This window comes from Meleagris gallopavo, chromosome 4 (assembly GCF_905368555.1).
Source record: "Meleagris gallopavo chromosome 4, MGAL_WU_HG_1.1, whole genome shotgun sequence".
NCBI classification, from domain to species: domain Eukaryota; kingdom Metazoa; phylum Chordata; class Aves; order Galliformes; family Phasianidae; genus Meleagris; species Meleagris gallopavo.
Genome location: NC_139407.1, coordinates 12,630,005 through 12,642,287, shown reverse-complemented (window position 1 = coordinate 12,642,287; position 12,283 = coordinate 12,630,005). Strand labels below are relative to the sequence as shown.

Genomic DNA, 12,283 nt, shown 5'->3' with positions numbered 1-12,283 from the left:
ATTCATCTAATTCTTGTTAACCCAATAACTTTACTAAAATTATACTTGGATGCTTTGTCTAGCTTGCTGCTGTAAATTTTGCTTAGCAACTTTTTGCATCCTGATTTCTGCTACCTGGTTAAACTACAAAGCAACTCTCAGAGCAAAGTGCAGCCCTGCCATCACCTGCCTGCTCCAGATTTGCTGCACAAATCCCTTGGAGCCACGGTGGTGGTGGGACCCTGTGCCTTATCACAATCAAGCCTGGCAGAAACTGTGGTTGCTTGGTAACAAGGAATGTTGCTGTTCCTTTTTCCAGAGGCTTAGGAAACAGCTGAGGCAACAAATTTGGAGAGAAGTGTAAAGGTTTGAAAAGAACAAATAGTTGTTGAAGAAAAAAGCAAAGAGTGAGACAACAGTGTTACTTGGATACAACAGAAGTCAACACAACAGAAGGAAGGGCTGTGGGGAGAAGTAAAGGCAAAATTTCCAAGGTCTGGAACGATCTGTGTTTTATAGTGTACCTAGTGGTAATGTAGTTCCACTTTGTTTGCTGAACCAGAAGTATTTTCAGTAAGTTGTTTATTACAAATCTTTTCTTCTTCATTTTTCAGTTATTTCCTCTTCCTCAGGGTTTTGTGTTATTCTTCCATCGTATACATTACTGTCTATTTGCTCTTCAGAAGTAGTTTCTACTGTTCTGTCTTGCACAAAATGAGAGCTGTACTAGTTTGAATAAATAGCTATTGTCCTGAGGCAATAGTGGCACTGGTTTCTGCTGCTGACTCCATGTGCTCAGTGCCTTGTTACCTGCTATTCCAGGTAGAAGACGTGATGTCATCTGCGTATCTCAATTATTTTTCTTGTCATCACAAGTACTGCAGATACAGATAGAAAAGCTCCCTTGAGAGTGTAAGAAAGAATTCACTAGTCTGTTCTTGATCAGACAATGTAGAAACAGCGATAATATTTTGTAGACTGTTTCCTGTGGAAGTGCTGATTTGAGTTCTGTTTTAGAGAAGGAGGAAGATGCTCAGCTGAAACTTCCTGTTTCCTTATCATTCGTGTGGCAAATGTACGTAGCTAAGTTATTCATAGAAACAAATGATTGTGTGAGTGACTCTAGTGGATGGGCTTATTTGTGATGGCTGTACCATAAGTAGTTCAGGTAACTGCAGTAGTTCAAAAGTATATGAGTTATGCTAGAGAAGATAGCCTGGCTCTCAATGTGTCCTGCAGTTGCTAGTGACATCTATGCTATATAGGTTAAAATTACATAAAATATTTTCATTTACATGTCCAGACTTCTCTTCCAGCTAGCAACAGCTTGTTCAGTTTACTCTTTGGCTTCATACAGCATTTCTAATGGAGATTGCTCAAAGTATTATTACTAGGAAGGAAATGCAGCCTCAGTCCTACACCTGAATGTGTTTGCCAGTACAGCAGTCTTCACAGAGCAACTTCACTGCCTTGTGATTGCCTTGCAGCAATGAGCAGTTATGCACACACATACTTCCATTTCATTTCTGGAAGTTACTTCTCACCAGCATGAGAGAAATCTCATTCTGCACTCAAGATTTGACATCGACATTGATTGCACTGATATAGTATAAATTTTCAGTCTGTCCCTTTTTTTTTTTGTCTCCAAAACCTCAGTTTTTTTTTGCATGTTCTTGCCACCTCTGATTATGAATGAAGTTTCTTTTCCCTTCAGTTTTCTGAACTCCGCATCATTTTTATTACATATAAAATCCTATTTCTGCACAATCCTTTTGCTCTGCATATATGATTAGACATGAAAAGATAAGAAGATAAATCAGATACGTAAGTCTTGGAAAACCCTAGTTCCTTTTCTATAGAAGCAATACTTAAGTTCACTGCCTAGTTGTCAGATTTATTCATCTCCCTCCTAAAGTTATGACAGTCAACTCTAATTGTAACGTTTTTTTAAAATTCGTATCTTCTACTTGAAGCAAAAGAAATGCGAAGTGCTTAAAAATGGTTTTAGAGGACACAATATAATTCATGTACATTTAAAATACTATTAAAGAAGCAAAGATGTATTTTCCTATGGATTTGTAATACCTTAGTATTGGAGTTAATTCCTTTAACTGAATTACTGTTACATTTTAATTATTTTTACTGTAATAAGGATATAAAACTTTATATCACTGAAGAGATCAAGTGAAAAAATACTAATGTAATGTATTAAAAATCTTTTGTTAAGGGACATGGTGAAGAACTTGCTCTCAAGAATGAGAAATGCCACTCTTGGCTTTCCTTCTTTTGATCTATTTTAGACCTACTTCAACAGTCATTAACATCTGTGAATCGAGCTTTTATAATGTGATGACATTCAATGAACACAGTACGTCTCTCTTTTTTCTCTTTTTTTTTTTTTTTAAAACTTGTCACACTACTGACCCCATAAGATGATGCATTTGTTTTTCTTCTTTAGATGTAGAACTACTTTTTCTATAACTATTATGGAAGTGATAGAATACCTTTATGTGGTAGCATTTCAGCCAATTGCTCTGAATGTATTTAAAGGGAAAGGCTTTATTCTAGAAAAGAATCAGCTATTTGTAAATATCAGTAATGTGGATGGAACAAATAATTTGGGCAGTAATTTAAATTCCCAGAATTAATTTTTTGAACTGCCTGCATAACAGCGAATAGCACAGAACTACTCTGGAAACATCTCATTAGAATTAGTGTTACTCCTAATTTCTAAAAGGATTATGACTCATCCTGGAAGTTTGTTACAGTATAAGCATTTTTAGCAGTTGACTCTGCACCTGCATTCTCCATCAGAGAAATTTTGGTTATGCAGCAAATATAGGTTTTCAGTCACTGTGTCTTAAATGACCTAAAAATCTATAGATATTTTATTTTTAATTTCTCTGTGTCATGAGCCAGCTGGCACGATTGATAGGACACTCATGTTGAGTTGTGGCTTTTCCACAAGTTTTCCTGTAAAGGTAATCAATGAGTATTGACCTGCACTCAACTAAGATGATTTCTGTGCCACAAACCATTTTCAGCATATAGAAAATTTATCTGATATTTTCAACTCACAGAACTTTGAGACTTTTTTAAATGACATAAAACCACAACAGTAACTTTTTTTTTCCCCCTGGAAATCTTGAAAAGCACTTAGGAGCCAACGCAGTACACTGTTTTTTGGCTGTTGATAATATTAATCAGAATAGTACAAGTCCAGCAAGTTATAAGCTATCTCATCCTTTTGCATTATGGCTGTGTATCAGGCCTAAAGGTTTGATCCGTATTATACTGTGAGACTCCTTAGGAATATAGTGTCAACAACAAAGAGATATAAAATTGAAAAAATTAAACTGAAAGTAATGGACAAAATCTTATCAGGTAACTAGGTTGCAGTGATTGTAAAGAAGATAGCCTGCATGAAATAGAATATCCTTACTTGTGATGCACAGAGCTGTCAGAAGTGATTAAATGAATATAATACAATAAGATCTAGATTCTCACTAGTATGCTTTTGGCATATTTGTGTTGGAAAATGGATGCAAGTAGCTCTCTTCCCAAAGTAATATTAAGCTGAGTGCTGTACAGTACTGTGTAGAGTGCAAGTCTGGGAAGTACTACCTGTGTTATTACAGTACTGTGCCCAAAATAGGAAGGACTTCAGCAGCCCTTTGTTGAGTGCAATTCCATCAGGCACAGCAATGCTGCAGGATTTGCAGATGGCATAGAGAAGTCTTTAAATGGCACTGTCATGTGGTACAGTCTGGCTATTGTTACTTTGGGCACCTTTTGTCCAAAGAGTAGGTACAAGAGTAAGCTGGCTAAAGCCAACTATGCTTAGATTTCTTTTAATTTAAGTCTGTGTCACAAATGCTTTTGCTTCTGGTAGTGCTTGGGAAAGATAAATCCTTTTGAGCCTGGGCATTTTGTTACTTGAATCTTATTGCTGTTCATGAAACACAAGTTCCTCTGCCTTTTTCACTGAGAGGTCAACAGTCTCTGAAGCCTACCCACAACACAAGCAGGCTCACGGATGCCTCATTTAGGAGTTGTTTAGTGATCAGCCTACTTGTCTGGAGTATGAGAGACTGCAGTTTTAAAATATCTGGTCCAGCAGATCAGAGCAGTTCCACTTTGCATTAAGTATTCATTAGGCCCCTGAGTGAAAAAGGGAGACAGAATGAATCTATTTCTGTCAGAGGCTGGGGCCTTTAACTGTGGTGTAAGAAAATTATGGTTAGGTTCTTATTGCAGTGAATGAATTGAGGATAAGATCATTTTGCAGTTTCTGTAACTAGTTTGCCTGTGTTTTGTCTGCAAAAAATGAAATATGTACCTGTCCTGTTATTTCATGTGGGTGTGGGAGCCTACATAAGGCACTGTCAGAATATTTTCTGTGAAGTTTGTTTGCATGCTTTAGATATAGACATGTCTTTTAATATAACTTTAAAAACAAAATGAGAAAAACAACCAAGGTTATTTTCTTTATCTTTAATTGTGTATATAGCGTAGCAGTATTCCAGCCAAACATTGTACTATAATGGCTAATACTTCCATTAAACTCTGGATTTCTGAAGTACTGTTAGACTGTAACTCTTCAATCTGAGGTCAATCTCTGAGAATTTATTAGATGATGCAAGAATTGTTGAAAATCTTTAAAGATATGAGAGCACATCATCTTGGCAGCTTTCCTACTGAGAAGAATTCATTTCTTTTTACGCTGTAGGTCAGTAGTTAACATCTTTTAAGGGATTAGCTGTCTGCATGAACAAATGCCTATCCCTGAATAGCCCTGACCTTGACAGAATAAAAACGTGGCCAACCCAAAAAAGCTCAGTTACACTTAATACAGATCCAGGAAGTTGCACTGGGAAATCATCTTATGCCATAGAAACTGACAATAGAGTCTAAAACTTGTAGGAGGACTTTCCACAGTGAGTGTTGTAGAGAGAGCGCAAGAAGACAAAAAATATTTCCAGCAACTTCCAAATGTTCTCAACTGCAACAGTGGCATAGTATGGGCCACTTAGAACCGGAAAATTCTCACTTCTGTCCATGTGTAAAAATCCCACGGAAGTAGCGGGGCTGGGAGACAGGAGTTAGGTATTCATGAGCCTGCAGGCCGCGAACGGAGCAGTTACGAAACTGTCCCCAGAACTGTGCCGTGGGACACTTGATGAAACTTACGACTACCAGAAGGTGGCGGCATTGACGAAGAAAACAAGCAGAAATTATGCATTAAATACTGATGTATGTACTTTTTTTCCTTTTTTTTTTTTTTTTTTTTTTTTTTTTTTTTTACTTTGAATGAAGAAGTATGGTAGTAAGTTAATGACAACAAAATAACTGAATGAAAAAAAATATCTTTTGACTTTCTGTCTTTCTTGATGAGCAAATTACAGAGTTTAATGTTGCATTAGAATGAAGTGAAGCAAGATTTTTCTGGGGTGGCCACTTACATATAAGATACAGCAAGTTCAATATATTCCTGGTGAATTCACCTTCTAAAATTAGGATTGTGGCAAGCAGACTTTTTCAACTTCTTTTTGGATTAAAGTTAACTACTTCCAAATGTAGGCTATCGTTAGACCTCTGAGGACAACAGCAGGCTTGACCACACATGAATTTGTTCCTATAGAACAAATCTACTCTTAGATTTCACTGTTCTTACACTGTGGGTAAGAAGCCTCCTGTTTCCCATTTCTGTATTGTGTTTTTTTTGGTCTTATTGATGCCTGATCTGTCAATACTAAATGTTGGAAAGTCTGAGTTTAGTGCAGAGATTGTAGAAGGTGTCCCCTTGCAGACTTGCTCCATAGTTTAGCCTAAACCTACTCAATGCAGATTTGCATGTGAAAAACATGCAAATAAACAGCGTGCAGTCTTCTACTAGGGGGAGTATAGCATTTAATTCTCTCTGCAGCATCTTGGAACAACAAAGTCCCTGTATTTATGAGTAAAGTAGACAGAGAATGTGGCCTTCAGGCACATGTATGTGGAGCATAAATTTGTCTTAAAGAAAGAAAGAAATGGTAATTTTACTTTTATTGTTCTGAAAAAGTCTAGCTAATTGAGAGCCAGCTGTAAGAGGCAATACACTCGCTTCCAAAATTTGCAGATAGGTAGCTCAAGGTTGAGTTACTCTTTTTAAAAAATCCTCACTCAGTGGAAATAAAAAACATGGATTCAAGAGACTGCTTGAAACAATGAGATCAAGCATATGGCATACGCATCAAGACCAACAAACTAAACAAAAAACAACTGTCCCTCAAAAAAAAAAAAAAAAAAAAGCCCAAAACAAACAGAATGACTTTAATGTTCCCCCCTCTCCAAGTTTGCAAATACGTTACACACAAGTGGCAGCATACTCCATTTGCAAAGCACTAAAATAATTGGCTATGTTGTTGAGCTGGCCTAGTGGTATCTGTCCTGTGTTCCTCTCTGCTTGTTTTGGTTTTTTAAATGCTAGCATAAAATGGTTAAATAAATGTTTATTTGCTTAGGAGCAGTGACTCTTTATCCTTATGTACAAGATATACATATTATGGAGGAAGTTCTTTACTTCTTCACTGCATCTGTTTTTCTATATTTATGGCTCAGGCTATGCATTTCGTGGTGTGACTTTTTTATGGCGATTCACTGAAGGCTAACGTCTGCAAAATGTTGAGGACTACTAGCACTTGTCACTTGGAAAAGATAAACTGAAGAAGTCAAATTCAAGAAATGATGAAGTGAGTGTATGCAACTACTTTATATTTACATTAATGTTTTTGATTTATTCACTTCGTTTGCTGTCCTGAGCTGATATAGAGTTGTACATTACTGCCTTTTCTTCCCTTCCTCTGTAGTGCAACTTCTTCATTAAAAAGGCTCTCACAACAGAGGCTAGCAGTTGTATATTTTCTGTTCACTTGGATGCTTCTTTTATTTTATTAATTTATGTGTCTATTTTACTTTTTCCTGTCATAAGCAAAACAATCAGGATTTGTCTTCTGTGAGGTTTCAGTCTTGGGTATCATAGGCTATATTCTTTGGCGTTTTCATTCTTGTGACATCACAGGATCACAACCATGTAAATTAAGAGGAGAATTAGATTTTGTCAGTGTGTCAGCTAGTTCTTCAGTTTCTTACCTGCTCTCTCACAGCTTTGGCTTTTCTTGATTCTTCATATTGCTTGGATAATACACACACATTTCTTTTTGCTAGGATCTCATTAAAATATCTAAATTATATTTCACATGTAACATGGGGTGATAAGTGATAATAGGTTGATAAGAAAAAAACAGAATGTTAGGACAGAAGGGGCTAATGTTTTTCAGTAAACTCTAATCACTTAGTTAAAAACTGGTCTTTTTTTTTCTTTTTTTTTTTTTTTTTTCTTTTTCTTCAGATTACCATGACAGGAAGGCAGTCTGATTTCATTCTCACTCATTCTCACTCATACCATGTTCATTGCTTGTACCTGTCTTGGCAATTCCTGTCTTCAACAGTCTTCCAAAAAATTGCTCTTAAGACTAAAGAATACTATGGCAAGATTCTGTATGTATCTTTCAGTTTCACTATACCTTTTTTTCTTTCTGAAACCACCTTCAAATTTAACATGCTGGGTTATCAGCATTCACAGTGAAGTTACATCACCTTTTCTATTTCACTTGATCTTTTTGTCGCTGTTTACATTTTTTTTTTTTCTCAGATTTGGCTTTCTCACTTGATGCTTCTGTGCCTTTGATTTTTCATACAAATAGGATATACCTATATCTACATACATAGCTCCTGATGATAAGAAAATAGATATATTTTTATATGCAGACATTAGAGATCTTGATGCCTACCCTAGATAACAAAGAATTGGATTTTTTCTGCTTTTGTTCTGTTGAGATTTTAGTGCTCACTCATCTTGTCAATGACAATCTTGCCACAAAGTTTAGTAGATTAGACTCTGCGGTGCCTGAGGTTAAAAACAAACCCATCCCTTGGCAACCTGAGTATTTGTTCTCCTTCTTGTTTGCTATCCTATTCTCTATTCCTGATGGGAAGAGAGAAAGTATCCAGAAAAATGTCTCTTATCATCCCCATCCTACCCTAAGTTATGATGATGTTCTCTGTCTTCACTTTACTTTCACTCAACAGATAGATCTGGTCTACCTGTTGAATAGTGTATTTAACAATCTGTATGCTGTGCTGTAGAAAGCTTGTCTCATGGACTTTTTTGTTGTTACTGATGTGAGGTCATTATTAAGCAGTGGAATTCTGGCACCGTGGTACTGGCAGTTAGAAAAATTTACACTTCAGGTCCTTCATGATAGCATAGGCACAAGTAGGTGATTGTGACAATCTGGATAGAGTATTTCAGTTCTGTGGTTATGTCAGCATGAGTGACAAAATCATTCTGTTATCCATTTCTGCTGTAAATTTCCCAAATTGGGTTGTACACTGCTTCTTGTTCCAAACTTTTTGGGGATAGTAGTTCAGAAGCATTTTGCAGACTTAAAATAGGAGTTCATTACGAGTAACTTTCAATCACTAAGTTGTTGTAAATGTCTTCTGTGTACTTCTTCCTACCTGAGCTGGGTTTGTATTAAAGATCTGCATTAATTTAAAAACAGTACTAGAAGTCTGTTGGCCTTGGAGCTCTATTGTAATCAGCATGCAGTAGTTAAGTTTTAAAATTAAATTCCTGCAGGAATCTAGTCCACCAGTAGTGTCATATATTTAAAATTAATTATAATTTCAATCCTTCTTTCCACATGCCTCAGCTAACTTTTCATGCTCTAAGTTTTGTGTGTGTATCATGAGATTTTTTATGGATGTTCTATTCAGATATTGTGTTTATAATCTGAGCTACGTATTATGTTACTTATAAGTACTTGTTATGCACTGTTAAGTACTTGTATGTCCTGAACATGACTTCTTTGTAACAGGCTACTGGTCCAGTAGACAACGTATGTTGAATTGAATGTACAAATTGTATATATGTATTGTATGCCCACTGAAACTTGTGAAATATTTCAGTGTTTATGTTATAAAGCTGATTTTTTTTTTAAATGGATTACAAGAACTTTTCAAGATTTGTAGAATATCAAATTATTTTTGAATTTAAATTTCATAGTAGATTAAGCTATTCACTATCCTTCATTTTGAAAATAGATTACAATGGTAGACAAATGGGAACAGGAACATCATAGTGAGTCTTAGAATTTTCAGGTTATTAGTATAAGTTTACCAGTGGAAGCCTCAGTTAAGACAAAGTACAAGACTGCTGTTGGGAGAGTTAATTGTTGAAATGCTAAATATACCCATCTCCAGTTACCACTAGTAGTGCAAAGCATGCTGCAGGATTGTCAGAGCAACAGTGTTTGCATCTCTTTGTAAAGTAGTTGTTGCAGTTGAATGAGTATCATAAATAACCTTGATGTAGAAACGAGGTCATCTTTTATATGTGTACAGTCTAGGTATTTCTGTTCTGTAGCATGCAATTACATATCCTACAAAAACTATTTTTTGTGGCTAATTGGATTATTAGTTATGTTTAAGTCTGTTAACTGAGCTGCTCTCTGATTTTAGTCCTTTTTCTGATGTGTTAAAGGGTAAAGGGAAAGGTATGTTTGTGGCCTTTTCTGGTGAAGTAAGTTGCAGGTGCAATATTTCATTTTTGAGTTATGGCACCCTTATCTTTTACATCACATATTCTCCTTGGAGGTGAAAATCAAAGTTCTCTTGATGAAGATTCAGCAGTTATTCCTCTTTTTTCTTTAATTCAACATAAGAAAAATTCCGGGCCTTGGTCTCTTTCAAAAACTTTTTATCCCATTGTTGCATGGTAGCTGACTCATTTAAAAAATTCATTTGATATGGTAGCTGTCTCCTATACACTACTGTGGAGGTAGGGATCAAGTTACTCTGCAGTGTGATAGAATCTCAGTCTAGAAATGGCTCAAGTCTTGAGATAATCAAAAAATTGCTCAGTCTCTTGTGAAGATGTAAAAGTTATTATGAAGGAGCATATTTATAAGTGGGTTTATTTCTTTGATTGTCCTTGTACATTGACTTTCTCACAAACGTCCTTGCATGTATTCTATTTCCACCTCCCAGGTTGGCAGGTTCTCTCTGTGCACTTCTCTACTCTAAGTGTTGGTTAGGATTCCTTTTCTGTCTTCTACACACCCCCTTCATGTTAATATTACTTTGTTGTTGTATCTCTTCTGTATAATTAGTTTATCAGAATGCTATAATATTAAATTATTAGGAGAATATTCATTGCTGAATAGATTGACTATACGCTTGCTTCATGATGATGGCTTTCCTCGCCTTTGTCAGAGTTTGAACACCTCTTATTTTCCTATTCCAGTTTTCTGGTTTTCTTACAAAATCAGCAGAGTTCTGCTAATTACAATTTTGGAGTTCAGTGAATAGAGTATTTGGATAAGGGTACAACAAGCAAACAAGCAGGGGTATGCCACTAAAATGAATGCAGTGACTCATTTTTCTGAGCTGTTTATGATGGTTGAAAAGGCTCTGTAGCAGCAAGTTGGTCAAGTATGGTAGCTCTAGTTGAAAGTAAAGTAACTAATGACACCAAGTTGGGAGGTAGTGTCGATCTGCATGAGGGTAGAAAGGCCCTTCAGAGGGATCTAGATAAGCTGGATCGCTGGGCTGAGGTGAATGGGATGAGGTTCAACAAGGCCAAGCGCAGGTCCTGCACTTTGGCCACAATAACCCCATGCAGCACTATAGGCTTGGGGGTGAGTGGCTGGATAAATGTGAAGAGGAAAGGAACCTGGGGGTGTCGGTTGATGCTTGGCTGAACATGAGCTGACAGTGTGCCCAGGTGGCCGAGAGGGCCAACGGCATCCTGATCTGCATTAGAAATAGTGTGGCCAGTGGCCAGCAAGAGCGGGAAGGTAATCATCCCACTGTTCTCAGCACTGGTGAGGCCGCATCTTGAGTACTGTGTTCAATTTTGGACCCGTCACTACATTGAGGCCCTGGAATGTGTCCAGAGAAGGGCAACGAAATTGGTGAGGGGTCTGGAGCACACATCTTATGGGAAGTGGCTGAGAGAGCTGGGATTTTTAGTCTGGAGAAGAGGAGGCTCAGAGAAGACCTTAATGCCCTCTACAACTTCCTGAAGGGAGGCTGTGATAAGGAAGGGTTTGGCCTCTTCTCCCAGATGACAAACAGGACATGAGGAAATAGCTGCAAGTTATACCAGAGGAGGTTTAGGTTAGACATAAAGAAGAACTTATTTCTCTCGGAGAGTGGTCAGACACTGGAATGGCTGCCCAGGGAGGTGGTGGAGTCGCTGTCCCTGGCAGTATTCAAGAGGCATCTGGATGAGGAGCTACAAGATATGATTTAGTGCTTGTAGTAGCAATGGTATTGGGAGGTTGGACTAGATGATCTTGCAGGTTGTGCCCAACCTTGCGATTCTAAGATTCTATGAACTCAGCGTGCTTTCCTCTTGACCCGTGTGAGTTCTGATCTAGGGCTAGCTGTAAGGAAAATGATGCCACACAATTTAAAACAGCCATCAGCTTTCTCTACATGTTGATGTCAGAAGCAAAAACAACTGTTCTGTTAATGAGATAGTGTGCTTTTCCTGACGTTATTCCTTAATACTGGGGAACTGGATATTATTCTGTTAATGTCCTGGACTATTAGGTCTCCTAAAATTGTTGTAGAATTATTCTGTCAGACCTTTCCAGATCAGATATAGATGTTAGGAACAAATACTGGGGCTGTGTTTTGTGCTTTGTTTGGGGGCTTTTGCAGCTTCGTGCTTCCTTTCTTGCATCCCTCCCTTTTTCCCACACTGGCTGTTTCAGCTGTTCCCTACTGTTAGCTCTCAGCTGCTTTTTTTTAATTTTTCATTCTCTCTCAGAGAAGTGGAAGGCTTGTGATGCCCAGATTTCTACATTTGTTAAAGTAGAGCAACTAAATCAAGGTTTCTGTTTGATTGGCTTGTTTGCTTACTTAAACCTATGTTTCAAGCTTTTTTGGTTCTGCAGAGAAAAGCCTGAAAATACCATTGAAGTCTCAAAGACCTGAAGGCAAATAAGAGGATCTCTGATATTGTTCCCTAAAAGACAGTGGGCTGTGTTCATGATTTATTGCACTTAAGATGATCAAATTCAGTACTGTCAGTCTCACTTCTCTCAGCTGCTTTGCAGTAGATAGGAGAGGCTAGAAAGATCAATGAAGTCACTAAGCTTTTCATAGTAGTGGATGGTCTGAAGACAGTGAACAGCAAACCTGAAGAATACTGGAACACTGATGGACACAGATTTTGAAGGGGAATTCA

The 12,283-nt window shown here is 37.3% G+C and overlaps 1 protein-coding gene across 1 annotated transcript in view; it reads left to right on the top strand.

Annotated features, from left to right (window-relative positions):
• Positions 1–403: 403 nt before the first annotated feature.
• Positions 404–12,283, top strand: part of IQCM (IQ motif containing M) — a 274,157-nt gene continuing 262,277 nt past the window's right edge. The window contains exons 1-2 of the mRNA XM_085222190.1: positions 404–552; positions 6,583–6,713. The gene's annotated coding sequence lies outside the window, so the exon portion shown is untranslated. The remainder of the gene's footprint in view (positions 553–6,582; positions 6,714–12,283) is intronic.